The following is a 26,758-nucleotide window of genomic DNA, read 5'->3' as shown; positions in this document are numbered from 1 at the left end:
GATTACAAGCTCATTTTGGTTCAACTTCAGCAACTGTGCATTGCATTGCCATGTAATGTGATGCAATGCTATCTTTCTAGCTCTCCCTTTTTACTTCCTTTTGGATAAACAGACATATTAGGCAAGCATTTTGGAGCTTTCACCTAAATAACTACAGGTGGTGAGATAAGCTGCACAATATAATTGACCTTTCAGTATATTGTTGCACACACACCATCTATTTAGCAAATGCCCTTGTTATCAACAGCAGCCTTTTAAACTCACCTGAGCTAACAGGTATGTGCGCTGGTTACTCTGCTGCGCTTAAAATTTCTTTTTTGGTTTGCTACAATGCCTTTTCTGAAACGTTGTCTCCCTCTGCTGGAACACTGACTTCTTTCATTTAATGCCTGCAGACTATAAAAGAGAACCCAACCCAAAAAGTTTGGTTGATTAGTCTGTGGCATTCTGTTAAACTGTTGCTTATGGCGGTCTCTGTGAGCTTCTCAGCGACATTCAGCCAGCCAGGTATCCTGCCTGCAGTAGATGGAATGTGGCAATGGAACGCTGGCTGCGCGTGTCATAATAGGCTCTGAGCCTTTATATACCTGTGCACAGCAGCAGCCACCTTCAGTCTGCTGCTGGACAGCCAGCAGCAGCAGCAGCAGGAGAGGTATGTAATCAGGAGCCCTCCTGCTAAGGGTAGACAGCTGCTCGTTCCACCCCACCCCCCGCCTTAATTGGTTCTCCTCCCTTCCAACGGTGTTGAGGCGGGTGGGAACAGCAGGGGGTGAAGGTGCTGTGTTTAAAGAGGTGGAGTTATGCAGATCTAAAACGCGTGGATTGCAGCAGCAGCAAGCCGAAAAGTGCAGGCATGTAAGGGATCTAGAGGTTGACAACATGTCTTCTTAACGGGAGTCCAGGAGCTCATCTCCACAAATGGACTTTTCAGGATCCTTGGGTGGCTCCGTAGTTTGAAACCAATTCTGGTTATCGCTTCTCGGCCTTTTGGCAAGATCAGTGGTGGTTTTCTGCTGCTGGTGTTGTTTGGAGGGCAGTTGTGACTGGGGTTCCCCCTTGTGGGGCCCTAGTGTGCGATTGAGCGGCGATTGTGTTTATCTGCTGTAAAAATGGTGGAGAAAACACGTGGATTAGAGGACTCGGTCCGTCTGAAGGTGGCTGCAGGTCATGAAGGAGAAATCGGTTTGGACCAAGTTTGCGTTGATGTCTTGAAGAACATTAATGGCTTGAAGGTAACGGATGTATTGGCACTGCAGGATTTTCAGAAACAAGGAATTTATGATATCACTTTTGTTTCTTTGAGTATTTGCCAGAGAGTCTACATGGAGTTGGTACGAATGAAGGAAGAAAAGGAATTGAAATGCCTAGAGTTTATTGCACTGGAACCTCTGTTCCAGCAGACATATAAGTATGTGGTTGTGCACATGTATAACCCTAAAGTTCCGGATGAGACTGTTTCCAATTTTTTAGCTCGGTATTGTAGTGAGGTTAAATTTTTGGGAAGAATGAAGAACAAATACAATTATCTAAATGGCAAGAGGAGATATGTTGTAAAACTGAGACCGGATGATAGAGCTATTGGGGGTGCCAAGAGCATTCCTGCACAGTTTTCTATCGGAGGAGAAAGGGGATTTTGTTTTTATAATGGACAGATGGAATATTGTAGGAAGTGTCATGAGTTTGGACATGTTCAGAAAGATTGTCCAGTGCAAGGTGATGTTTGTAGAGGTTGTGGGAAATCTGGGCATGTTGCAAGTGGTTGCCCAATGAATAAGGTGTGTGATTTGTGTGGACATGCAGATCACCTTGCAAGGAAATGTAGATTGTGGGCTCAGATTCCTAGGTCACAGGTGGACGCTGAAGAGAGGCAGAAGAAGACTCGGCAGGAAAGTGGGGAGGAGGGCGAAGGCTCAGACTCAGAGGGGGAAAGCCAAAAACAAGATGGTGGTAGGGGAAGAGACCATGCGGTGCCCAAGATGGAGGAAAAGGGGCGGAGCCAGAAGAAAGTTGGTTTGAGGGAGGGGCTGGAAGTAATAAACAAAGTAGCTGATGTGCATGGCCCGGGTGATGGGATGGATTTGTCTAATATGGCGGAGTCAGTGAATCCTGTTTTGGGAAGAGATGGGGGTGAGGAAATGGAGGTTTTGGAGGAGGAGGATTCTGATTCGGATGGAACTATAACCCCTCAGCAGCGTGATAGGGTTAACAGTGATTGGAGTGAAAATGAGGAGGAAGATGATGGCAAGGAGGAGAGTTATGCCTCCGTGATTAAAAGAAGTAAGGTGGAGGGGTGTTGGTCTGGGGGGCAGGAAGATCCAGTCTCCCTAAGACCAGGTTATTCTAACAGGGACTCGAGTTCTGAGTCGCCTGATATACGTAGAAAAGTGGGTGGCAGGAGTGGGTTTTCTCCTGGTTCATGATGGATCGGGTATGGTGGAGATTTTTTCCTGTTGTTATGATGGCGTTGTGTGTTGCTTCTCTGAATGTACGAGGGATTGGTTCTGCTTGTAGGAGAGCAGGGATACTGGAGTACATTGAGAGTGTGAATGCAGATATTGTCTGTCTGCAGGAATGTGTAATTAAATCTGCCCCGCATGAGAGTGAGTGGAATAAGGGGCAATCTTTTTGGTCCCCATGCTCAGAAAACAGGAATGAAGGGGTGGGCATTTTACTGTGTAATTCCAGTCTAAAGGTTTTAGAGTTTAAAGTAATCATACCTGGGAGATGTTTGTTTTTATTAGTGGATTTTTTAGGTCAGCGGGTACGGGTTTTTAATGTTTATGCCCCTGCTGATAAACAAGCAAGAGTTGGGTTTTTGGAGTCTCTAAAGTTGTTTTTGCCAGGCAGAGACTTCACTATAGTGGCTGGAGATTTTAATTGTGTCAGATCCGCAAAAGATCGTAAGAGCTCTACGGAAGGTAGGACTGATGTTACGTCTAATATTTTAAATCAGATTGTGCAGGATTTACGCTACACGGATGCTGGTCTGATGGTTGGGCCAAGTGATAAGTTCACATACATATCAGACAGTGGACGTAGTGTTTCCCGAATTGACTATGTTTTTATGTCTGAAGGGATTAAGGTGGCCAAGTGCAACCACGTGATGACGACTTTTTCTGACCACAAGATGATAGTGGTAGATCTGTGTATAGCTGAGTCCCTGGCTTTTGGAAAGGGACTCTGGAAGCTGAACGTAAGCCTGCTGGAAGAGGAGAGTGTTAAGGTTGGTTTTAATAAAGTGTTTTTGTCTTGTGTGTCTGAACAGCACCTTTTTAAAGATTTGCTAGAGTGGTGGGACTGGGCTAAGGAGAAATTTGCATGTTATTTTAAAGGGGTGTGTTTTAGGAGAGCGAAAGCCAAAAGGGATCATGATGCTGCTGTTATTTCAAAATTGGAAGTACTCCATAAGTTTAAGAGAGCGGGGATGGAGGTGGATAAAGAGATTGCAGATTTGAAGGACGAACTGAAGAAGATACTTATTGAAAAAGGGAAGACTATTATGTTTAAGGCAAAAATAAAGCACATGGAGGAAAATGAGCAATGTTCGAGATACTTTTTTAAAAAATGTTTTAAACCTAAAGGGGTTTTTAAGTCTGTTTTTTCTCCTGCAGGGGAGGTATCTGGGGATGAGATGATTGGCAGTATTCTTTCCTTTTATGAAACACTCTTCTCTAACGATAGTAGAGCCAGTGATGCGGAAATTAATGATTATTGCAAAGTATTAACTAATAATATTCCTGAGGAGAAAATTGGGTTTTTAAGTGAGGAGGTTGGGAAAGATGAAATTAGACGGGCAGTGGATGGCTTGGCGAAAGGCAAGACGCCAGGCTGTGATGGTCTTCCTGCTGAATTTTATGTTAGATTTTGGGATATTATAGGTGTGGAGTTTTCCCGGGTGGTGCAATATGGTTTTACTCATGGGATTTTATCGGTTTCTATGCGTAGGGGGATTGTTACGCTGATTCATAAGAAAGGGGACATGAGGGATATTAAAAATTGGAGGCCCATAACATTGTTAAACAGTGATTACAAAATTATTTCTAAAATTGTGGCTGGTAGACTGGCAGATGTGATAGGTGATATGGTGGGGGAGTATCAGGCATGTGCAGTGCCTGGTAGGAAAATTTCAGATAATTTGCTGCTTCTAAGAGACTTAATTTATCAGGCTAATTTGAATAAGAATGCTCTTTTGTTACAGTCGGTGGACCTGGAGAAAGCCTTTGATAAAATATCACATAGATTTTTGTTCTCTGCTTTAAGTCACCTTGGTGTTCCGGATAAATTATTGATGGTCATTAAGAGTTTTTATTGTGGGGTCAGTAGCCAGATTTTAGTTAATGGGCATGTGAGTTCCAGTTTTAATATTTTATCGGGAGTTAGGCAGGGTTGTCCCCTGTCACCAATTCTTTTTATCTGTGTGGTGGAGGCCCTTTTAAAAAGTGTGCAAGTTGACAAGTGTGTGACTGGTGTTTTTATTCCTGGGGGATCCGGGGGTCCAGTCAAGTCTTTAAGTTATATGGATGATATTGTTTTTACTTGTGGTTCACAGGCGGATCTCAATAGAGTGAATTTGCACGTAAGGATTTTTTGTTGTGTGGCTGGTATGGCGGTGAATTGGGGAAAGTGCCAGCTTTGTAACTTTGGGAGGCAGGTTGAGGTTAACGTGGCAGGAGTGGAGAGTAGGGAGGAAATTGAGGTTCTTGGTGTCATCTTTGAGAAGGAACTGAAAGGGAAAAGCAGCCTGAAGATTCTAGAAGACAAAATGGATCAGAAGTTGAACTTTTGGAAACTAAGGAACCTGTCGCTGAGAGGGAAAGTGCTGGTAATCAAGTCTGTGATTCTCCCGCTTCCGCTGTACACTGCTTTGATTTTCCCACCTGCTGTGCTTTGGACAAAGAGAGTGACAAGGAAACTGTTTGTGTTTTTTTGGGGATCCAAAATGGAGAAACTAAGAAGAGGAATGGTTATGTGTTCTGTGGAAAATGGGGGTTGTGATTTTCCTAACATTGACTTATTTTTAAGAATGCATTATTTTTTGAACATTTATAAATTATCCCAGTGCAATAACAGGACTGCGGACATGTGCAAATATTTAGCAGGACGGCTTTTCCAGAAATGGAGCTGGTGTGAGAAGGATTTAAGAAAACCAGTTTCGTTTGTGATACCGTTTTTTTATGTGGTGCTTAGGTCCTTCTATGATCAAAATGGGATAAGCTCCATGGTTAGACCGGACAAAAAACTGATTGTCTCAGGTATTAAGAAGAAGGAGATGTTATGTGATGTGCCGTTTTGTAATAATGCACAGTCTGGACAGGTGTGGAAGCTTTTTTTCATGCGTGGAATCAGCAACAGACAGAAGGATGTAACCTGGATGGCGTTGCATGGATGCTTGCCAACAAGGGCTTTTTTGAATGACCGGGGGATAAAGGTTCAAGAACTATGTCCTAGGGAAGGTTGCAATAAGGTGGAAACAATACAGCATATTTTTTGGGACTGTTTTTTTGCTAAAAAAGTTTTTACCTTGTTGTCACGTATGTTTGTTGCTTTAGTTGGTTTTCATTGTTTCGATTTTGAAAGGATTTTAATAGGTCAAGATTTTAAGTACTCGCAAAGGAAGCGGGCAAGCTGGATTATTTTTGTCATATATAAAGAGGTTTTATGGGACGTTCGGAATTTGGTGATTTTTAAAAAGATTGTTTTTTCCCCCATGGAATGCAGAAAGATTTTTCTTGCTAGACTGTTTTATGCCTATTTATTGGATAAAAAGAAGTATGGTGAGACAGCAGCAGAAGCACTCTGGAACTTTTCACATTGGACTTCTTACAGTAAGTAACAGTTAATTGCAGGGTTGTGTTTTTTGGGATTTTGTTTTTGTTTTTCCGAATGATGATTTGAGAACCCGTTATGTGAATATGCACTATGATGCATAAATTAATGTGGGTCTTAATCTGAGGAAAAAAAAAAAAATCTGTTCTTATCAGTTTAATATCTGATACGTCCCCTATCTGGGGACCATATATTAAATGGATTTTTAGAACAGGGAGATGGAAAAAGAGCTTGCTCTGTCCACTCCACGCATTGACCTGGTATTGCAGTATCTCCAGGACCGGTGCACCCCTTCTTTAATGCAGTTTCTAAAATCAGAAAGAATTGAATTCAATGTTTTTTGTTCATTTTGCTTGTTTGTCGGATTTTGGGATGGACTCTTTGGCTTTGCTTTTCTTCTCCTCATTGGATTTTTCATGTTCAAAGTTGCAGAAGCCAGATTACAAGCTCATTTTGGTTCAACTTCAGCAACTGTGCATTGCATTGCCATGTAATGTGATGCAATGCTATCTTTCTAGCTCTCCCTTTTTACTTCCTTTTGGATAAACAGACATATTAGGCAAGCATTTTGGAGCTTTCACCTAAATAACTACAGGTGGTGAGATAAGCTGCACAATATAATTGACCTTTCAGTATATTGTTGCACACACACCATCTATTTAGCAAATGCCCTTGTTATCAACAGCAGCCTTTTAAACTCACCTGAGCTAACAGGTATGTGCGCTGGTTACTCTGCTGCGCTTAAAATTTCTTTTTTGGTTTGCTACAATGCCTTTTCTGAAACGTTGTCTCCCTCTGCTGGAACACTGACTTCTTTCATTTAATGCCTGCAGACTATAAAAGAGAACCCAACCCAAAAAGTTTGGTTGATTAGTCTGTGGCATTCTGTTAAACTGTTGCTTATGGCGGTCTCTGTGAGCTTCTCAGCGACATTCAGCCAGCCAGGTATCCTGCCTGCAGTAGATGGAATGTGGCAATGGAACGCTGGCTGCGCGTGTCATAATAGGCTCTGAGCCTTTATATACCTGTGCACAGCAGCAGCCACCTTCAGTCTGCTGCTGGACAGCCAGCAGCAGCAGCAGCAGGAGAGGTATGTAATCAGGAGCCCTCCTGCTAAGGGTAGACAGCTGCTCGTTCCACCCCACCCCCCGCCTTAATTGGTTCTCCTCCCTTCCAACGGTGTTGAGGCGGGTGGGAACAGCAGGGGGTGAAGGTGCTGTGTTTAAAGAGGTGGAGTTATGCAGATCTAAAACGCGTGGATTGCAGCAGCAGCAAGCCGAAAAGTGCAGGCATGTAAGGGATCTAGAGGTTGACAACATGTCTTCTTAACGGGAGTCCAGGAGCTCATCTCCACAAATGGACTTTTCAGGATCCTTGGGTGGCTCCGTAGTTTGAAACCAATTCTGGTTATCGCTTCTCGGCCTTTTGGCTAAGATCAAGTGTAGTATCTGTTCTTATCAGTTTAATATCTGATACGTCCCCTATCTGGGGACCATATATTAAATGGATTTTTAGAACAGGGAGATGGAAAAAGAGCTTGCTCTGTCCACTCCACGCATTGACCTGGTATTGCAGTATCTCCAGGACCGGTGCACCCCTTCTTTAATGCAGTTTCTAAAATCAGAAAGAATTGAATTCAATGTTTTTTGTTCATTTTGCTTGTTTGTCGGATTTTGGGATGGACTCTTTGGCTTTGCTTTTCTTCTCCTCATTGGATTTTTCATGTTCAAAGTTGCAGAAGCCAGATTACAAGCTCATTTTGGTTCAACTTCAGCAACTGTGCATTGCATTGCCATGTAATGTGATGCAATGCTATCTTTCTAGCTCTCCCTTTTTACTTCCTTTTGGATAAACAGACATATTAGGCAAGCATTTTGGAGCTTTCACCTAAATAACTACAGGTGGTGAGATAAGCTGCACAATATAATTGACCTTTCAGTATATTGTTGCACACACACCATCTATTTAGCAAATGCCCTTGTTATCAACAGCAGCCTTTTAAACTCACCTGAGCTAACAGGTATGTGCGCTGGTTACTCTGCTGCGCTTAAAATTTATTTTTTGGTTTGCTACAATGCCTTTTCTGAAACGTTGTCTCCCTCTGCTGGAACACTGACTTCTTTCATTTAATGCCTGCAGACTATAAAAGAGAACCCAACCCAAAAAGTTTGGTTGATTAGTCTGTGGCATTCTGTTAAACTGTTGCTTATGGCGGTCTCTGTGAGCTTCTCAGCGACATTCAGCCAGCCAGGTATCCTGCCTGCAGTAGATGGAATGTGGCAATGGAACGCTGGCTGCGCGTGTCATAATAGGCTCTGAGCCTTTATATACCTGTGCACAGCAGCAGCCACCTTCAGTCTGCTGCTGGACAGCCAGCAGCAGCAGCAGCAGGAGAGGTATGTAATCAGGAGCCCTCCTGCAAAGGGTAGACAGCTGCTCGTTCCACCCCACCCCCCGCCTTAATTGGTTCTCCTCCCTTCCAACGGTGTTGAGGCGGGTGGGAACAGCAGGGGGTGAAGGTGCTGTGTTTAAAGAGGTGGAGTTATGCAGATCTAAAACGCGTGGATTGCAGCAGCAGCAAGCCGAAAAGTGCAGGCATGTAAGGGATCTAGAGGTTGACAACATGTCTTCTTAACGGGAGTCCAGGAGCTCATCTCCACAAATGGACTTTTCAGGATCCTTGGGTGGCTCCGTAGTTTGAAACCAATTCTGGTTATCGCTTCTCGGCCTTTTGGCTAAGATCAAGTGTAGTATCTGTTCTTATCAGTTTAATATCTGATACGTCCCCTATCTGGGGACCATATATTAAATGGATTTTTAGAACAGGGAGATGGAAAAAGAGCTTGCTCTGTCCACTCCACGCATTGACCTGGTATTGCAGTATCTCCAGGACCGGTGCACCCCTTCTTTAATGCAGTTTCTAAAATCAGAAAGAATTGAATTCAATGTTTTTTGTTCATTTTGCTTGTTTGTCGGATTTTGGGATGGACTCTTTGGCTTTGCTTTTCTTCTCCTCATTGGATTTTTCATGTTCAAAGTTGCAGAAGCCAGATTACAAGCTCATTTTGGTTCAACTTCAGCAACTGTGCATTGCATTGCCATGTAATGTGATGCAATGCTATCTTTCTAGCTCTCCCTTTTTACTTCCTTTTGGATAAACAGACATATTAGGCAAGCATTTTGGAGCTTTCACCTAAATAACTACAGGTGGTGAGATAAGCTGCACAATATAATTGACCTTTCAGTATATTGTTGCACACACACCATCTATTTAGCAAATGCCCTTGTTATCAACAGCAGCCTTTTAAACTCACCTCAGCTAACAGGTATGTGCGCTGGTTACTCTGCTGCGCTTAAAATTTCTTTTTTGGTTTGCTACAATGCCTTTTCTGAAACGTTGTCTCCCTCTGCTGGAACACTGACTTCTTTCATTTAATGCCTGCAGACTATAAAAGAGAACCCAACCCAAAAAGTTTGGTTGATTAGTCTGTGGCATTCTGTTAAACTGTTGCTTATGGCGGTCTCTGTGAGCTTCTCAGCGACATTCAGCCAGCCAGGTATCCTGCCTGCAGTAGATGGAATGTGGCAATGGAACGCTGGCTGCGCGTGTCATAATAGGCTCTGAGCCTTTATATACCTGTGCACAGCAGCAGCCACCTTCAGTCTGCTGCTGGACAGCCAGCAGCAGCAGCAGCAGGAGAGGTATGTAATCAGGAGCCCTCCTGCTAAGGGTAGACAGCTGCTCGTTCCACCCCACCCCCCGCCTTAATTGGTTCTCCTCCCTTCCAACGGTGTTGAGGCGGGTGGGAACAGCAGGGGGTGAAGGTGCTGTGTTTAAAGAGGTGGAGTTATGCAGATCTAAAACGCGTGGATTGCAGCAGCAGCAAGCCGAAAAGTGCAGGCATGTAAGGGATCTAGAGGTTGACAACATGTCTTCTTAACGGGAGTCCAGGAGCTCATCTCCACAAATGGACTTTTCAGGATCCTTGGGTGGCTCCGTAGTTTGAAACCAATTCTGGTTATCGCTTCTCGGCCTTTTGGCTAAGATCAAGTGTAGTATCTTTTGAAAAGGCAGTTTTGTCCTTGGGCTGCCCTAGTAAATTGATGCATATTACACACTGGTTTGGTGCACTTGTTAGTACGCCAGGTGGCTCATAGAGTTATCTGATGGAAAACATGGCCCTCCAGGATCGAAGTCACTAGGCTGGGTAAGTGTGAGGGCTTTGGAGCAATGTGCCCCAGGAGTAGGCGCCCTGGTGGGAGTCCAAGCTTACTGGGACTGGGAACCCCGGAAAGACTTGGCTTCGTAGCACGCCGCACCTTTGCCAATCATACTTTCTGAGCAACCCCCCCTATTCCTGGCCTCCGGGCTAGGAAGGGGAATTTTTATAAACCCGGTCGGAGGTCCGGTCAGCTTTGGGCTGAGAAACCAACACAGGCTCCAGCTCCACTAGGGTGGCAGCCTAGATGGAAGCTGGGAGCACGAAAACGGCTCTTCTCCGGCTTCGGCTAGGGAGAGCATCGGAGATCCCTGACCCTCGCTGTGGCCTTCTGGCTCGGAGGGATGGGGATGGTTTATTGGGGACCCTCTCCTCCGGGAAGGGTCCACATGAATCCTCGCCTCGTGCGCTGTTTTGGTGTGACTTCGGTCACATTTTTCAGTGCCTTGGATGCAGCTTCAATCAAAAAATCTGTTCTTATCAGTTTAATATCTGATACGTCCCCTATCTGGGGACCATATATTAAATGGATTTTTAGAACAGGGAGATGGAAAAAGAGCTTGCTCTGTCCACTCCACGCATTGACCTGGTATTGCAGTATCTCCAGGACCGGTGCACCCCTTCTTTAATGCAGTTTCTAAAATCAGAAAGAATTGAATTCAATGTTTTTTGTTCATTTTGCTTGTTTGTCGGATTTTGGGATGGACTCTTTGGCTTTGCTTTTCTTCTCCTCATTGGATTTTTCATGTTCAAAGTTGCAGAAGCCAGATTACAAGCTCATTTTGGTTCAACTTCAGCAACTGTGCATTGCATTGCCATGTAATGTGATGCAATGCTATCTTTCTAGCTCTCCCTTTTTACTTCCTTTTGGATAAACAGACATATTAGGCAAGCATTTTGGAGCTTTCACCTAAATAACTACAGGTGGTGAGATAAGCTGCACAATATAATTGACCTTTCAGTATATTGTTGCACACACACCATCTATTTAGCAAATGCCCTTGTTATCAACAGCAGCCTTTTAAACTCACCTGAGCTAACAGGTATGTGCGCTGGTTACTCTGCTGCGCTTAAAATTTCTTTTTTGGTTTGCTACAATGCCTTTTCTGAAACGTTGTCTCCCTCTGCTGGAACACTGACTTCTTTCATTTAATGCCTGCAGACTATAAAAGAGAACCCAACCCAAAAAGTTTGGTTGATTAGTCTGTGGCATTCTGTTAAACTGTTGCTTATGGCGGTCTCTGTGAGCTTCTCAGCGACATTCAGCCAGCCAGGTATCCTGCCTGCAGTAGATGGAATGTGGCAATGGAACGCTGGCTGCGCGTGTCATAATAGGCTCTGAGCCTTTATATACCTGTGCACAGCAGCAGCCACCTTCAGTCTGCTGCTGGACAGCCAGCAGCAGCAGCAGCAGGAGAGGTATGTAATCAGGAGCCCTCCTGCTAAGGGTAGACAGCTGCTCGTTCCACCCCACCCCCCGCCTTAATTGGTTCTCCTCCCTTCCAACGGTGTTGAGGCGGGTGGGAACAGCAGGGGGTGAAGGTGCTGTGTTTAAAGAGGTGGAGTTATGCAGATCTAAAACGCGTGGATTGCAGCAGCAGCAAGCCGAAAAGTGCAGGCATGTAAGGGATCTAGAGGTTGACAACATGTCTTCTTAACGGGAGTCCAGGAGCTCATCTCCACAAATGGACTTTTCAGGATCCTTGGGTGGCTCCGTAGTTTGAAACCAATTCTGGTTATCGCTTCTCGGCCTTTTGGCTAAGATCAAGTGTAGTATCTGCTCTTATCAGTTTAATATCTGATACGTCCCCTATCTGGGGACCATATATTAAATGGATTTTTAGAACAGGGAGATGGAAAAAGAGCTTGCTCTGTCCACTCCACGCATTGACCTGGTATTGCAGTATCTCCAGGACCGGTGCACCCCTTCTTTAATGCAGTTTCTAAAATCAGAAAGAATTGAATTCAATGTTTTTTGTTCATTTTGCTTGTTTGTCGGATTTTGGGATGGACTCTTTGGCTTTGCTTTTCTTCTCCTCATTGGATTTTTCATGTTCAAAGTTGCAGAAGCCAGATTACAAGCTCATTTTGGTTCAACTTCAGCAACTGTGCATTGCATTGCCATGTAATGTGATGCAATGCTATCTTTCTAGCTCTCCCTTTTTACTTCCTTTTGGATAAACAGACATATTAGGCAAGCATTTTGGAGCTTTCACCTAAATAACTACAGGTGGTGAGATAAGCTGCACAATATAATTGACCTTTCAGTATATTGTTGCACACACACCATCTATTTAGCAAATGCCCTTGTTATCAACAGCAGCCTTTTAAACTCACCTGAGCTAACAGGTATGTGCGCTGGTTACTCTGCTGCGCTTAAAATTTCTTTTTTGGTTTGCTACAATGCCTTTTCTGAAACGTTGTCTCCCTCTGCTGGAACACTGACTTCTTTCATTTAATGCCTGCAGACTATAAAAGAGAACCCAACCCAAAAAGTTTGGTTGATTAGTCTGTGGCATTCTGTTAAACTGTTGCTTATGGCGGTCTCTGTGAGCTTCTCAGCGACATTCAGCCAGCCAGGTATCCTGCCTGCAGTAGATGGAATGTGGCAATGGAACGCTGGCTGCGCGTGTCATAATAGGCTCTGAGCCTTTATATACCTGTGCACAGCAGCAGCCACCTTCAGTCTGCTGCTGGACAGCCAGCAGCAGCAGGAGAGGTATGTAATCAGGAGCCCTCCTGCTAAGGGTAGACAGCTGCTCGTTCCACCCCACCCCCCGCCTTAATTGGTTCTCCTCCCTTCCAACGGTGTTGAGGCGGGTGGGAACAGCAGGGGGTGAAGGTGCTGTGTTTAAAGAGGTGGAGTTATGCAGATCTAAAACGCGTGGATTGCAGCAGCAGCAAGCCGAAAAGTGCAGGCATGTAAGGGATCTAGAGGTTGACAACATGTCTTCTTAACGGGAGTCCAGGAGCTCATCTCCACAAATGGACTTTTCAGGATCCTTGGGTGGCTCCGTAGTTTGAAACCAATTCTGGTTATCGCTTCTCGGCCTTTTGGCTAAGATCAAGTGTAGTATCTGTTCTTATCAGTTTAATATCTGATACGTCCCCTATCTGGGGACCATATATTAAATGGATTTTTAGAACAGGGAGATGGAAAAAGAGCTTGCTCTGTCCACTCCACGCATTGACCTGGTATTGCAGTATCTCCAGGACCGGTGCACCCCTTCTTTAATGCAGTTTCTAAAATCAGAAAGAATTGAATTCAATGTTTTTTGTTCATTTTGCTTGTTTGTCGGATTTTGGGATGGACTCTTTGGCTTTGCTTTTCTTCTCCTCATTGGATTTTTCATGTTCAAAGTTGCAGAAGCCAGATTACAAGCTCATTTTGGTTCAACTTCAGCAACTGTGCATTGCATTGCCATGTAATGTGATGCAATGCTATCTTTCTAGCTCTCCCTTTTTACTTCCTTTTGGATAAACAGACATATTAGGCAAGCATTTTGGAGCTTTCACCTAAATAACTACAGGTGGTGAGATAAGCTGCACAATATAATTGACCTTTCAGTATATTGTTGCACACACACCATCTATTTAGCAAATGCCCTTGTTATCAACAGCAGCCTTTTAAACTCACCTGAGCTAACAGGTATGTGCGCTGGTTACTCTGCTGCGCTTAAAATTTCTTTTTTGGTTTGCTACAATGCCTTTTCTGAAACGTTGTCTCCTTCTGCTGGAACACTGACTTCTTTCATTTAATGCCTGCAGACTATAAAAGAGAACCCAACCCAAAAAGTTTGGTTGATTAGTCTGTGGCATTCTGTTAAACTGTTGCTTATGGCGGTCTCTGTGAGCTTCTCAGCGACATTCAGCCAGCCAGGTATCCTGCCTGCAGTAGATGGAATGTGGCAATGGAACGCTGGCTGCGCGTGTCATAATAGGCTCTGAGCCTTTATATACCTGTGCACAGCAGCAGCCACCTTCAGTCTGCTGCTGGACAGCCAGCAGCAGCAGCAGCAGGAGAGGTATGTAATCAGGAGCCCTCCTGCTAAGGGTAGACAGCTGCTCGTTCCACCCCACCCCCCGCCTTAATTGGTTCTCCTCCCTTCCAACGGTGTTGAGGCGGGTGGGAACAGCAGGGGGTGAAGGTGCTGTGTTTAAAGAGGTGGAGTTATGCAGATCTAAAACGCGTGGATTGCAGCAGCAAGCCGAAAAGTGCAGGCATGTAAGGGATCTAGAGGTTGACAACATGTCTTCTTAACGGGAGTCCAGGAGCTCATCTCCACAAATGGACTTTTCAGGATCCTTGGGTGGCTCCGTAGTTTGAAACCAATTCTGGTTATCGCTTCTCGGCCTTTTGGCTAAGATCAAGTGTAGTATCTGTTCTTTTAAGAACACAAGAGCTACGATCTACACTTGATGAGAGCGATCGAACTCGGAAGGAGAAGAGCTTCGGAGCCCAGCTGACATCGGAGAAGGAAGGCGGATATCGGTGGGAGGAAGAAGCTCTAAAGAATCCAGAAGAAGACGAAGACTCGGAGAAGAATCGGGCTGTCCTGTGGAATCTTCGAGGAAGAAAATCATCGAGACAAAGACCTTTCGGGGAATTTGTCCAGAACACGACGGGAGAAGAATCTGCATAGCTCCACCCATTCCGGGAAGAGTTCCAGATCCAGCTCCAAGAAGTAACTGCAGGAGGAAAGCCATGGCAAGCGCTGCGAGGAAGGCCGAAAAGAAGAGCCTGGAGCAGGGGACAGCCAGGAGGGCCCAGCCAGGAGCCGATTCTGACCCCAAGGACTCTGCCTCCACGACTGGCCAGCAGAAGGGACCCCAGAAGCCCCGCCACGAAGCTCCAGCCCTGGAGCCATGGATGCGGCAGACGGTGGCCCTGAAGCTGAAGGAAGTGGATGGGAGGGTGCCGGACATGTCCTCGGACGTGTTCTGCCAGAAGATGCTGCTGGATCGAGGCTTCTCCAGGTCGGACACCCTCAGCATCCAGACCTTCTTGACGGGGATCTTCTTCGTCACCTTCGCCACTGTGAACACCTGCAGGAGGTTCTGGGAAATGGTAAGCGCAAAAGGACCGGATAATTCTTTCTCTGCCTTTACAGGTAGCTGCCCTATCCAGAGGGACGAAAGGAGGATCACGGTCTCCATGCGCAACCCGCACACCCCAGGCCAAGACATCTGTACCTTCCTGAGACGCTTCTGTTTGGTTGTGAAGGAACCCTCTCACATCCTGAATGGACTCGGCTTCTGGACAGGTAAGTGGTCGGTGACCGTTAGACTTCACAGGGACCTGGCGTACTCAGACGGACTTCGGCACCTGCCCCCGACATTCTCCCTGGGCAACTCCTACGGCCTCATCTATTACCCGGACATGCCGCGGAACTGCAGGAGATGCGGCAAGAACGGCCACGAGATGAAGGACTGCAAGGAGGATGCCTGCAGGATTTGTCGAGTGACGGGACACAGCTCGAAGGACTGCCCGAAGAAGACATCCTGCAACCTGTGTGGGCTGGCGGCTCATCTGTACAAGGATTGCCCCAAGCGTGAGAGATCCTGGGCATCGGTGGTTGCGACGACCCCAGCTACGGAGGACAAGGCCCCGACGACCAGGCCTGTGAAGGTCAAGGACGCGACGACCAAGGCCCCAGCGGCCAAGGCCGAGACGACCAAGGCCAAAGCGGTCAAGGAGTCGGTGGCCAAAGCCCCAGCGACGGTCCCAGCAGCTCCGAAGCAGAAGAAAAAGTCAAAGGAGGGTAAGAGTTCTGTCACCCCTCTCTCGATCCCTCCCCCTGCCACCCCCGTCCAATTCCCCCCCACCCCGGCCACCCCTGCTGAGGATTCCACTTCCTCTTCCTCCTTCCCCTACTCCTCAGCAGGTGTCCTTTCCCCTGCCCCGGCAGCCACTCTCCCTCCCCAGAGCATGGTAGCGGTGGAATTAACCTTTCCTCCACCCGCCGCTATCTATTCCGAGGAGGATTTTCCCCTTCTTGTCTCCCCAGTTCCAACCCGGGGAAAGAGGAAGGTGGAGGACAGCCCTGCTACTGAATCCTCCAAAAAGAAGATTCTGGATTTCGTAGGCGAAAAGGAGGATACCCTCCCTGAGCCAGAAGAGATGGAGCACATGGTTGAGACCCTGGTGGCCGAGCCAGAAGAGGAGGAACTGGTGGTCGCCGAGATCGAGGCCGCGCTGCTTTACCAGATGGAGGAAGAGGGCCTGCTGGTGATCCCGTCACCAGCAGTCAACACCGACGAGGGACCACCCGACCGGAGTGGTAACTAAGGTGTATTGCCTGCGCTAACTTTTTCTTTTTTCCCTACATGATGGCTAATATTAACTTATTTTCCATTAATGTCAGGAGCATCAAGGACAAGTTCAGACGTCAGACTATTTATGCCTTCCTTACTTCCCAGTTGTGTGATGTTTATATGTTGCAGGAATGTTCCCTTCCCTCCTCTAGGTCCTTCAAACATCTGGCCAGGGAGTGGTCCCACGGTCCATCCTACTGGTCCGGTGGGGGTGACTGCAAGTCTACGGGGGTCGCAATTCTGATCAGGGGGGGCGCATTCACGCTTGAGTCCGTCCAGGAGCTCATCTGCGGCAGGGCTCTTGTTGTAGATGGCAACTGGGCGGGAGAACCTGTCAGGTTCATCAACGTGTATGCGTCCCCACTGAAGAATGAGCGTTTGGAGCTTTTCCAGACCCTGCGGCTTCAGCTTGCCACCACCAGGACCTTAGTGATGGCCGGGGATTTCAACTGCCCCATCGAGGAGGATGGTCGTAGTTCTGGCACATCTGCCAAGTTGGACATCACGTCCAAGCTGCTCATCGAGATGGTAACCGAGGCCTCTCTTCAGGACGTGGTGGGCTCCATGGGGAGAGGCTCCACGAACTATTCGTGGAGCCGACCCGATGGCTCACTCCGCTCCAGGATTGACTTTGTGTTCACCTCTCGGGCAGTCAGGCAGAGTAGGCACTCGATGGTCTCCTGCTTCTTCTCCGACCACAGAGCCATTCACTTACAAGGTGTCCTCGGCGACGGTTTTCCGTCCGGCCCCGGCTCCTGGAAGCTGAATTGTGCTCTGCTGGCTCAGGATGAAGTCGTGGAGGAGCTGAGAGCAGCCTACGCAATGTGGCAGTCCTACAAGGGTAGCTTCCAAACAGTCTCTGATTGGTGGGAATATGTTAAACTTGAGTTTCGCTGTTTCTTTCAGGCCAAGGGTCGACAACAGGCGTGTGAGAAGAGGAGGGACTTCAGAGGGCTGCAGCGCGAGCTGCGGTCGCTGCAGGACCTTCTTCACTGCGGCTGGGACGTGAGGGAGGAGCTGGAGGAGACCAAGAAGAGCCTGAAAAGGCACTTTGAGGAGGAGTCCAAGCGAATCGTCTTCCGTTCCAAAGTGGAGAATCTGGAGAAGGGTGAGAAATGTAACTCATTCTTTTTCAGGAAACTTCATGCCGGTCACACGCCCCTGAACGAGCTGCGAGACGAGAGCGGAAACATGCGACGTGGGAAGGAGGACGTGATGAGGGTCGTCAGCGACTTCTACAGCGAACTCTACTCCCACAAGACTACCGACCCTGACGCTGCTGATAAGTTCCTGTCAGGTATCACTAACCATCTTGATCCTGCAGGCACGGCAGCCTTGGACAAACCTCTGATGGTGGGCGAATTGCTCTCTGCCGCTAAATCCTTTAGGACCGGCAGGACCCCGGGCAGTGATGGTCTTCCAGCGGAGCTCTATGTAGCGCTGGGAGACCTCATCTGTCCGGACCTGTTGGACCTGTACGAGGAGATGGTGGTGGAGGGTAGAATGCCTCCATCTTTGAGGGAAGGAATGGTCACGATCCTGTACAAGCGGAAGGGAGAGAGGTGCGACCTGAGGAATTGGCGTCCCATCACTCTGCTCAACGTGGACTACAAGATCCTGGCCAAGACGATGGCGACACGACTTAAGACGGTGATCGGACGGATCATCCACCCGGACCAGACCTGCGGCATCCCTGGACGTCGCATCGCAGACAGCCTCGCTCTCGTGCGGGACACGGTCGAGTACATCAAGGTCCGCCGCGCACACGCGGCCCTGGTCTCCTTGGATCAGGAGAAGGCCTTCGACCGGGTTTCCCACGAGTTCATGGGCCGAGCTCTGCACCGGTTAGGTTTGGGTAACATGTTTTGTTCGTATGTCCGTCTGATGTATTTTGATATCCACAGCTCGGTGTTGGTGAACGGCTGGAAGACTGACCCCTTCCCTGTCCTCTCTGGGGTCAGACAAGGCTGCCCTCTATCACCTCTTCTTTTTGTTTGTGTTATAGAACTCTTCGCAGAGGCTATCCGGCAGAATGGAGAGATCAGAGGGATCACCGCACCGGGTCCGGGACGACACGAGGTCAAGTGCTCGCTCTACATGGACGACGTCACCGTCTTCTGCGCTGATCGTGGTTCAGTCGACGCCCTCGTCCAGACGTGTGAGAGGTTCGGCCGGGCTTCAGGGGCCAAAGTCAACTGCAGGAAGTCGGAAGCCATGCTCTTCGGGGATTGGCAGCCGGCCTCCTCCGCCCCCTTCCCCTTCAACATTCAACCGGATTTCCTCAAGGTGCTGGGAGTCTGGTTCGGGAAGGAAGGAGCGGCCCTCAAGTCCTGGCAAGAACGCTTGGCCAAGGTGAAGCAACGGATCGGACTCTGGAGCCTCAGACACCTCACTTGTGAGGGTAAGGCACTCGTTCTGCGTAATGAGGTCCTGCCCGTCTTGCAGTACACGGCGCAGGCCTGGCCCCCACACGTCACTGTGTGCAGGGCCATTACCAGGACAGTGTTTCACTTTGTCTGGGGATCCAAGATGGACAGAGTCAGGCGGGCCGTCATGTACAAGGAGCCTCGCAAGGGTGGGAAGGGCGTTCCAGATATCCCCACCCTCCTGCGATCCTCTTTTGTGTGTGATTGTGTCCGCCGGACTTTGCAAGTCAAGAATGGCTCCGCGGGCAGGTCCATGTCTCGCTTCTTCCTGCTTCCTCTTTGGAGGCGACTCGGCTGGGACAAGTGGGACAGCTCCTTCCCCTACAACTGGACGACGCCATGGTTCTACGGAGACGTCGTTCGATTTGTGGGGGAGCATCAACTGGAGGGACTCAAGCCCGACTTGTGGAAGCCCAAAACTATCCACAAGCTAATCAGAGCCAAGGATGACGTGGAGAACATCACAGGACTTCACCAGGACACGCTGGAGACTGTGTGGACAAATGTGTCGTCTGACAGGCTGACCAACGGGCACAAGGACTTGTCGTGGATGGCGATTCAGGGCGGACTGCCCGTCCGGTCATTCATGCATGCCCGGAACCTGTGCAAGACCCGGTACTGCCCAAGGTGCCCCTTCGTGGAGGAAACATCTTTGCACACTTTTTGGGACTGCGGATTTGCACAGCGCCTATTGACTGCACTTGAGGACGACCTGAGGAACTCTGTCCCCAGGGCGAGCCTATCGCACCATTCTGTGCTTTACGGACTCTTCCCTGGGGTTCATACCGTCGGAGCCATCCAGGAGGCTTGGTGCCTTATGAACTGCTTCAAGGATGCCGTTTGGGTCGCCAGGAACCGGCTCATCTTGAGGAGGGAGAGGATGTCCATCCAGGACTGCCGCAGGCTGATCCACAGCCTGCTCAGAGACTATTCCATCATGGACGGTCTGGAGGACGAGGATGAGGACTAAACCCCTCCTCCCCCTCTCCCCTTATGTGTCTTGTCTTTCAATAAAGCTTCGGGCCTGTGATTTTCCCCTCCCCATCCCCTTTTTCCCAATCCCCATCCCTTATCACGGTTCGTCGTACTGTATTGATTGACATGCTTTTTCTTTCAGATTGAGTGTTTTGTGTAGCATAGGGGTGTGATGTGTCTAGTTAGTGCGTCGTATCCTCATGCTATGTAAATATGATGTAGAATTCTGTGAGTACTGGGCTGCGGCACTGTACACTGTCTGTTAACTTATTTTTTGTGCTAATAAAAGATATATTCAATCAAAAAAAATCTGTTCTTATCAGTTTAATATCTGATACGTCCCCTATCTGGGTACCATATATTAAATGGATTTTTAGAACAGGGAGATGGAAAAAGAGCTTGCTCTGTCCACTCCACGCATTGACCTGGTATTGCAGTATCTCCAGGACCGGTGCACCCCTTCTTTAATGCAGTTTCTAAAATCAGAAAGAATTGAATTCAATGTTTTTTGTTCATTTTGCTTGTTTGTCGGATTTTGGGATGGACTCTTTGGCTTTGCTTTTCTTCTCCTCATTGGATTTTTCATGTTCAAAGTTGCAGAAGCCAGATTACAAGCTCATTTTGGTTCAACTTCAGCAACTGTGCATTGCATTGCCATGTAATGTGATGCAATGCTATCTTTCTAGCTCTCCCTTTTTACTTCCTTTTGGATAAACAGACATATTAGGCAAGCATTTTGGAGCTTTCACCTAAATAACTACAGGTGGTGAGATAAGCTGCACAATATAATTGACCTTTCAGTATATTGTTGCACACACACCATCTATTTAGCAAATGCCCTTGTTATCAACAGCAGCCTTTTAAACTCACCTGAGCTAACAGGTATGTGCGCTGGTTACTCTGCTGCGCTTAAAATTTCTTTTTTGGTTTGCTACAATGCCTTTTCTGAAACGTTGTCTCCTTCTGCTGGAACACTGACTTCTTTCATTTAATGCCTGCAGACTATAAAAGAGAACCCAACCCAAAAAGTTTGGTTGATTAGTCTGTGGCATTCTGTTAAACTGTTGCTTATGGCGGTCTCTGTGAGCTTCTCAGCGACATTCAGCCAGCCAGGTATCCTGCCTGCAGTAGATGGAATGTGGCAATGGAACGCTGGCTGCGCGTGTCATAATAGGCTCTGAGCCTTTATATACCTGTGCACAGCAGCAGCCACCTTCAGTCTGCTGCTGGACAGCCAGCAGCAGCAGCAGCAGGAGAGGTATGTAATCAGGAGCCCTCCTGCTAAGGGTAGACAGCTGCTCGTTCCACCCCACCCCCCGCCTTAATTGGTTCTCCTCCCTTCCAACGGTGTTGAGGCGGGTGGGAACAGCAGGGGGTGAAGGTGCTGTGTTTAAAGAGGTGGAGTTATGCAGATCTAAAACGCGTGGATTGCAGCAGCAGCAAGCCGAAAAGTGCAGGCATGTAAGGGATCTAGAGGTTGACAACATGTCTTCTTAACGGGAGTCCAGGAGCTCATCTCCACAAATGGACTTTTCAGGATCCTTGGGTGGCTCCGTAGTTTGAAACCAATTCTGGTTATCGCTTCTCGGCCTTTTGGCTAAGATCAAGTGCAGTATGCCTGGTCTGGTCATTTAAAGGCTAGTACAGCTATGCTGTACTAAAAGGAATGGTGGAGAGAGAAGGCGAACCTGGAAAGGATGGGAGTAGTTGTCCACTTCGCAGGGACCGGGGATGCCCGGGTCCGTAATGGTTTCAGGATCGAGGTCGCGCAGGAGAAGAGAATGCATTTTTCACTGGGATACCTGGTCAATATGGTGCTTTATGACATACTGAAGGTAAAGAAGGAGGAGATCGTATGCCTGCAGGAATTCAGGAGAGAGGGACGGTATGTGCTTGTTTTTTCTTCTGTTGGTGCATGCCAAAACCTGTACAGAGCCCTCAGGGAAAATGCTGACAATGACTTGCTTTCAGGACTTACTTTCACAGTCCTTTATTCCAGAGGGGACATACCCTTAGTGGTTTTCATGCATAATCCCTTTGTCCCCCTGGAAGAAATAGCAGATTTCCTTAAAAGACATTGTTCCTATGTACAGTATGCCCACAGAGTAGTTAGCATGGAGTCTGGACTGTGGACTGGGAAGCACAAGTTCTTTGTCCGTTTTGGGATAGACCCTCAGGGCCCTGGGGGTTTCCACTATCCCCCTTTAAATTTCAGCATTGGCAGGAATAATGGATATTTATTTTTCCCTGAAGCCCCCTTTTACTGCCGCAAATGTAACTCCTATGGCCACATGCAGGAGAACTGCCCTGAAGCAATGCTCTGCAGAAAATGTAATCTACCTGGGCACCGTGCAAAGGACTGCCCCAACCCTGTTGTATGTAATGGCTGTGGGGAGTCTGGACATGTGTACAGGGATTGCAGGGCACGCACTGGTGGAGCCAGGCTGTATGCCCAGGTTGCCTCCGCCAGCCCTGTAATGCCTGGTAGCAATGCTCTGCAGCAGAGCCGACCTCATGGAGCTGACTCCATTGTCAGCGAAGAGTTACTTGCCTCCTCAGCTGCAGGTAATCAGCTGCCCTCAGGCAATCAGCTGCTGAATCTGACACCTGTGAGTGCTGCCATCCCTGTGACTCAGAGCGCTCCACCAGCAGCCTCTGTATCTGCAGTGAGAGTGGGGGGCGGAGCTACAGAGCCAGTGACGTTGGAGGGGGCGGAGCTAGACATGGAGCTCAGCGAGCAGCTCCCAGTACTTGTGTCTGCCTGTGGTGAAGGAGATGTGGAGGAGGCACTGAGCAGAACGCCCCATGTCTCCTGGGACAAGCTGCAGGCAGATGATGAGGAGGAGCAGAGTGTCAGTGCCAGTGGCACTAAGTGTGAAATAAAGGAGCAGGGGGATTTCACAGCAGCAGCAAGGTCCTCTGAAGAGACCAGGGGGAATGCTGTGAAGAAACCCCGCCTCGCTTATCATTATGCAGATGAGGGCAGTGAAAGTCCCATGAGTGAGCGGGCTTATCCAGACTTGGTTTTCTCCCCTGATTGCGATTTTTTAGAGGGGGTTCCTGCCCTCACCTGTTACCAGTCCGGCTGCCAGCCCCCAGAAGGACAAGGCTGATACAGAAATGGGGGACATGTAGAAATCTCCATAAGAAAGTTCTGATATGGCTTCCAAAGCTTCACTTAATGTCCTATCCTTAAATGTGAGGCAGATGAAATCTAAAGGACGCAGGTGTACTGTGCTCAGGTATATCAGATCATTGGGAGCAGACATTTACTGCCTGCAGGAGTGCGGATTATCAGAAGTGCCGGACGATCAGGACTGGCCTCATGGACAGCACATCTGGTCTGGGTCTAATGTAAATAAGAACGATGGTGTGGGGATCCTGCTGGGGAACGCAGAGTGCAGCATGGACAGCTACACAGTGGTGGAGGTGGGGAGGTGCATTATTGCCATAGTGAAATATAGGGGGTGGCGGGTAAGAATAGTTAACATCTATAGTCCTACCGGAAAAGAGGAGCGTCTTGCTCTCTTGGAAAAGGTTCAGTTATTTTTGCCAGGAAAGATTCCTACCATTTTTGTTGGTGACTTTAATTGTGTTACGGATGAAACCGGTGATGTAACCGGGAAAAAATTATCCCATTTAATTTCAGATTTTTCTTTTTCAGATGCCGCTACTTTAAGGTCGGACAATCCACCACCTACATATAAGGCGGACAGAGGGGGGATCGAATCACGTATTGACAGGATGCTTTTCTCCAAAAATCTGGAGTGCATTAGTTTTAAGCAGTGTGCGGTCCCCTTCTCGGACCACGAGTGTTTGAGGGGTATGTTCAGACAGAAAGGGAGCTTTGTGCATGGGAGGGGTGTATGGAAGCTGAATGTGAGGTTGCTAGAGGATGAAAGAGTGATGAGTGAGTTTAAAAAGAAGTATGAAAGGTGGGGATACTATAAAAACAGGTTTGCATGTGTGTTAGAATGGTGGGATTGGGTGAAGCAAGAAATCCAAAAATTTTTCAGAAAATGGGGCTACAAGAAAGCCGCCATATATAGAAATAAATTCAAAGAATTAAATATGAGGATTGAATGGTTGAAAAAATGCAGTATGTCTGGGATTGATGTGAGTGATTTGTTAGTGGAAGCAAAGAATGAGTTAAAACGTGTGATTGAGAAAAAGGGGAAAGAAATAATGTACAGAACCAAAATAGAACACCTGGAAAAAAACGAAAAATGTACCAGATACTTTTTCAAAAAAATGAATGGAAAAAAAATGGATATGGATGAATTACTGGATGAGAATGATGTGAGTATAACTGGAGAGGGTGTGATTGAGGAGGTGAATGGTTTCTATAGTAGACTGTATGGGGATAAATGGATTGATTCTGGTTTGATGGGTGAAGTGTTAGGTAGCTTGGAAGATAAATTGGATAATGATGAATGTGAGAACTTGTGTGAGGATGTGATTCTGGATGAAGTGAGAAAGGTGGTGTTCAGTGCTCAGAAAAACAAAACACCAGGTAAAGATGGTATACCAGTAGAGTTGTATGTGAAAGCGTGGGAGTGCATGGGTGCGGATCTGACGGAAGTATGTAAGTATATGTGGGAGAATGGAGAACTGTGTGAATCTATGAAAGAAGGTGTGGTTGTGTTAATCTATAAAAAAGGTGAAAAGAAAAAACTGGGGAATTGGAGGCCAATAACGCTTCTAAATTCCGACTACAAGGTGTATAGCAAGATTTTAGCAAACCGTATGCGTGAAGTGATTGGGAAGGTTGTCAAGGATGATCAAGTGTGTGCTGTGCCTGGGAGATGTATAAGTGATAATCTGTTGTTGTTGAGAGATGTGCTGGGAGACTGTAGAGATAGAAAGCAGAAGTGTATGTTGTTGGCTTTAGATTTTGAGAAGGCGTTTGATAGAGTGTCGCATGTGTTTATGTTTGAAGTGTTAGAAAAAATGGGTTTCCCTAAGAAGTTCCTAGATGGTGTGAGATGTTTGTATGATGATGTGACGAGTGAAGTTTTAGTGAATGGTTGGTTGTGTGATAAATTCCTGATTAAATCAGGTGTTAGACAGGGGTGCCCTCTCTCCCCTGTTTTGTTTGTTAGTGTGATTGAACCTTTGTTATGTATGATTAGGAGAGAGAAAGCGATAAGAGGAATGCTAATACCTGGGAGTAAAGGAATGAATGTCAAGGTGCTGGGATATATGGATGATGTGGTGATTGTGAGTGAGAGTATTGCGTCTATGAGTAGAGTGAAGTTATTATTGGATTTTTTCTGTGGTGCGTCTGCTTTTAGGGTAAACTGGGATAAATGTTGTTTTAAGTGTTTTGGTGATAGTAGGATTAAGATGGATGGTGTGACATGTATGGAAGGGTCGATTAAAGTCTTGGGTATATTGCTGAATGATGATCTGAAGGGTACTGAAAGTTGGGATGAGTGTGGGTTACGGATAGAGAAGAAACTGAATTTTTGGCGAATGCGTGAGTTGACATTGAATGGAAAGGTACTTATAATTAAGGCAGTAATACTTCCAATATTACTTTATGTTGCTGGGGTCTTTCCGTCCCCATACAAAAAAATAAAAAGAGTACAAAAATTAATTTTTACTTTTTTTTGGGGGAGTAAAATGGAAAAATTAAAGAGAGAATATTTATACAAAACATATCAGAATGGTGGTCTGAATTTTCCTGATATTGAAATATTCCTGAGCCTTAATTATATTAAAACAGTGGTAGTGCTAATGGGTAAAAAGAACAAAGGTGCATATATGTTGCGATATATGGCTGGATGGATGTTGTATGGGTTATGCTGGGTGAAAAAAGATGGAAGTGTGCCTGTGGCTTTTAAATGTCCTGTGTGGTATGAGGTGATTGAAAGGTTTGTTAGAAAGAATGATTTGCTGGCTGTGTCTATGTGTGAGTTTGAGAAACCAAAAGCGGTGATGGGAAAAATGAGAGCAAATGAGATTGAATGTAATATTAATGATTTAAGATTTAATGAAGTGGCGGATGCATGGGAAAAATTGGGTACGCATGGTATGTCGAATAAACAGAAGGATGTGGTGTGGATGGCTTTGCATGATATACTGCCTGTGAGAGATGTGCAAAAGAGAAGAGATTTGATCAGAACGAATGTATGTCCAAGAGAAGGGTGTGGAGCGAGTGAGACTGTGAGACATGTGATGTGGGATTGTGATTATGCATATAGTGTGTGGAAAGGTGTGGGTGGTCTATGTAAGGAATTAGCAGGTGTGAGTTATATTAACTGGAGAGTGGCTATGTTTGGTATTGGTGCATGTGGAAAGGTGAATGAAAGGATTTTGTGGTTAATAATGGTGTGTGTCATGGAAAGCCTTTGGGATGTGAGAAACCTGGCTTTGTTCAAAAGAAAAACTGTACCTATTAATAACTGTATTCGGTTAATTCTATCTAGGTTGTACCTTATATATAAATGGGACAAGAGTAGAGGTGGTGGATTGGACGCTGAGGGCATTTGGAAGGTCATGAAATGGCGTCATCTGGTAAAGTACCAGTAATTTTATGTACCTTCATGAGAGTAATATAGCACAAATATACTAACTCTGATTTTGGAAACATAAATTTATAAAAAGAATAAAGATTAACCATGATGATGAGTTATAGTTGAGCAACTATTTGAAGGTTTTGGCGGACTTTCATACTGTTGTTTACAACAACCTGAATGGTTTTAAAAAAAAAAAAAAAAAAAATCTGTTCTGATCAGTTTAATATCTGATACGTCCCCTATCTGGGGACCATATATTAAATGGATTTTTAGAACAGGGAGATGGAAAAAGAGCTTGCTCTGTCCACTCCACGCATTGACCTGGTATTGCAGTATCTCCAGGACCGGTGCACCCCTTCTTTAATGCAGTTTCTAAAATCAGAAAGAATTGAATTCAATGTTTTTTGTTCATTTTGCTTGTTTGTCGGATTTTGGGATGGACTCTTTGGCTTTGCTTTTCTTCTCCTCATTGGAT

At 46.6% G+C, this 26,758-nt stretch overlaps 7 non-coding genes and 4 pseudogenes across 7 annotated transcripts; all 11 read left to right on the top strand.

Moving 5' to 3' along the window:
* Positions 1-5,926: 5,926 nt before the first annotated feature.
* On the top strand, positions 5,927-6,120 carry LOC141192163 (U2 spliceosomal RNA). The gene has a single exon (XR_012265840.1). It is a non-coding gene; the product is annotated as a U2 spliceosomal RNA (small nuclear RNA).
* A 1,115-nt stretch (positions 6,121-7,235) lies between these two features.
* On the top strand, positions 7,236-7,426 carry LOC141191959 (U2 spliceosomal RNA). The gene has a single exon (XR_012265655.1). It is a non-coding gene; the product is annotated as a U2 spliceosomal RNA (small nuclear RNA).
* Positions 7,427-8,541: 1,115 nt separating this feature from the next.
* On the top strand, positions 8,542-8,732 carry LOC141191958 (U2 spliceosomal RNA). The gene has a single exon (XR_012265654.1). It is a non-coding gene; the product is annotated as a U2 spliceosomal RNA (small nuclear RNA).
* A 1,115-nt stretch (positions 8,733-9,847) lies between these two features.
* LOC141192197 (U2 spliceosomal RNA) lies at positions 9,848-9,963 on the top strand (annotated as a pseudogene).
* Positions 9,964-10,487: 524 nt separating this feature from the next.
* On the top strand, positions 10,488-10,669 carry LOC141192114 (U2 spliceosomal RNA). The gene has a single exon (XR_012265806.1). It is a non-coding gene; the product is annotated as a U2 spliceosomal RNA (small nuclear RNA).
* Positions 10,670-11,784: 1,115 nt separating this feature from the next.
* LOC141192086 (U2 spliceosomal RNA) lies at positions 11,785-11,975 on the top strand. The gene has a single exon (XR_012265779.1). It is a non-coding gene; the product is annotated as a U2 spliceosomal RNA (small nuclear RNA).
* Positions 11,976-13,084: 1,109 nt separating this feature from the next.
* LOC141191956 (U2 spliceosomal RNA) lies at positions 13,085-13,275 on the top strand. Its single transcript, XR_012265652.1, has one exon. It is a non-coding gene; the product is annotated as a U2 spliceosomal RNA (small nuclear RNA).
* Positions 13,276-14,387: 1,112 nt separating this feature from the next.
* On the top strand, positions 14,388-14,467 carry LOC141192187 (U2 spliceosomal RNA; annotated as a pseudogene).
* Positions 14,468-20,029: 5,562 nt separating this feature from the next.
* Positions 20,030-20,224, top strand: LOC141192147 (U2 spliceosomal RNA). Its single transcript, XR_012265832.1, has one exon. It is a non-coding gene; the product is annotated as a U2 spliceosomal RNA (small nuclear RNA).
* A 1,115-nt stretch (positions 20,225-21,339) lies between these two features.
* LOC141192215 (U2 spliceosomal RNA) lies at positions 21,340-21,454 on the top strand (annotated as a pseudogene).
* Positions 21,455-26,460: 5,006 nt separating this feature from the next.
* On the top strand, positions 26,461-26,641 carry LOC141192177 (U2 spliceosomal RNA; annotated as a pseudogene).
* Positions 26,642-26,758: the final 117 nt, after the last annotated feature.

The sequence above is a fragment of the Phyllobates terribilis genome, unplaced genomic scaffold (assembly GCF_046119375.1).
Source record: "Phyllobates terribilis strain yellow unplaced genomic scaffold, ASM4611937v1 Scaffold_52__1_contigs__length_9100884, whole genome shotgun sequence".
Lineage (NCBI taxonomy): Eukaryota > Metazoa > Chordata > Amphibia > Anura > Dendrobatidae > Phyllobates > Phyllobates terribilis.
The sequence above is the reverse complement of the archived record's forward strand: the minus strand, read 5'-3'. Positions and strand labels throughout refer to the sequence as shown.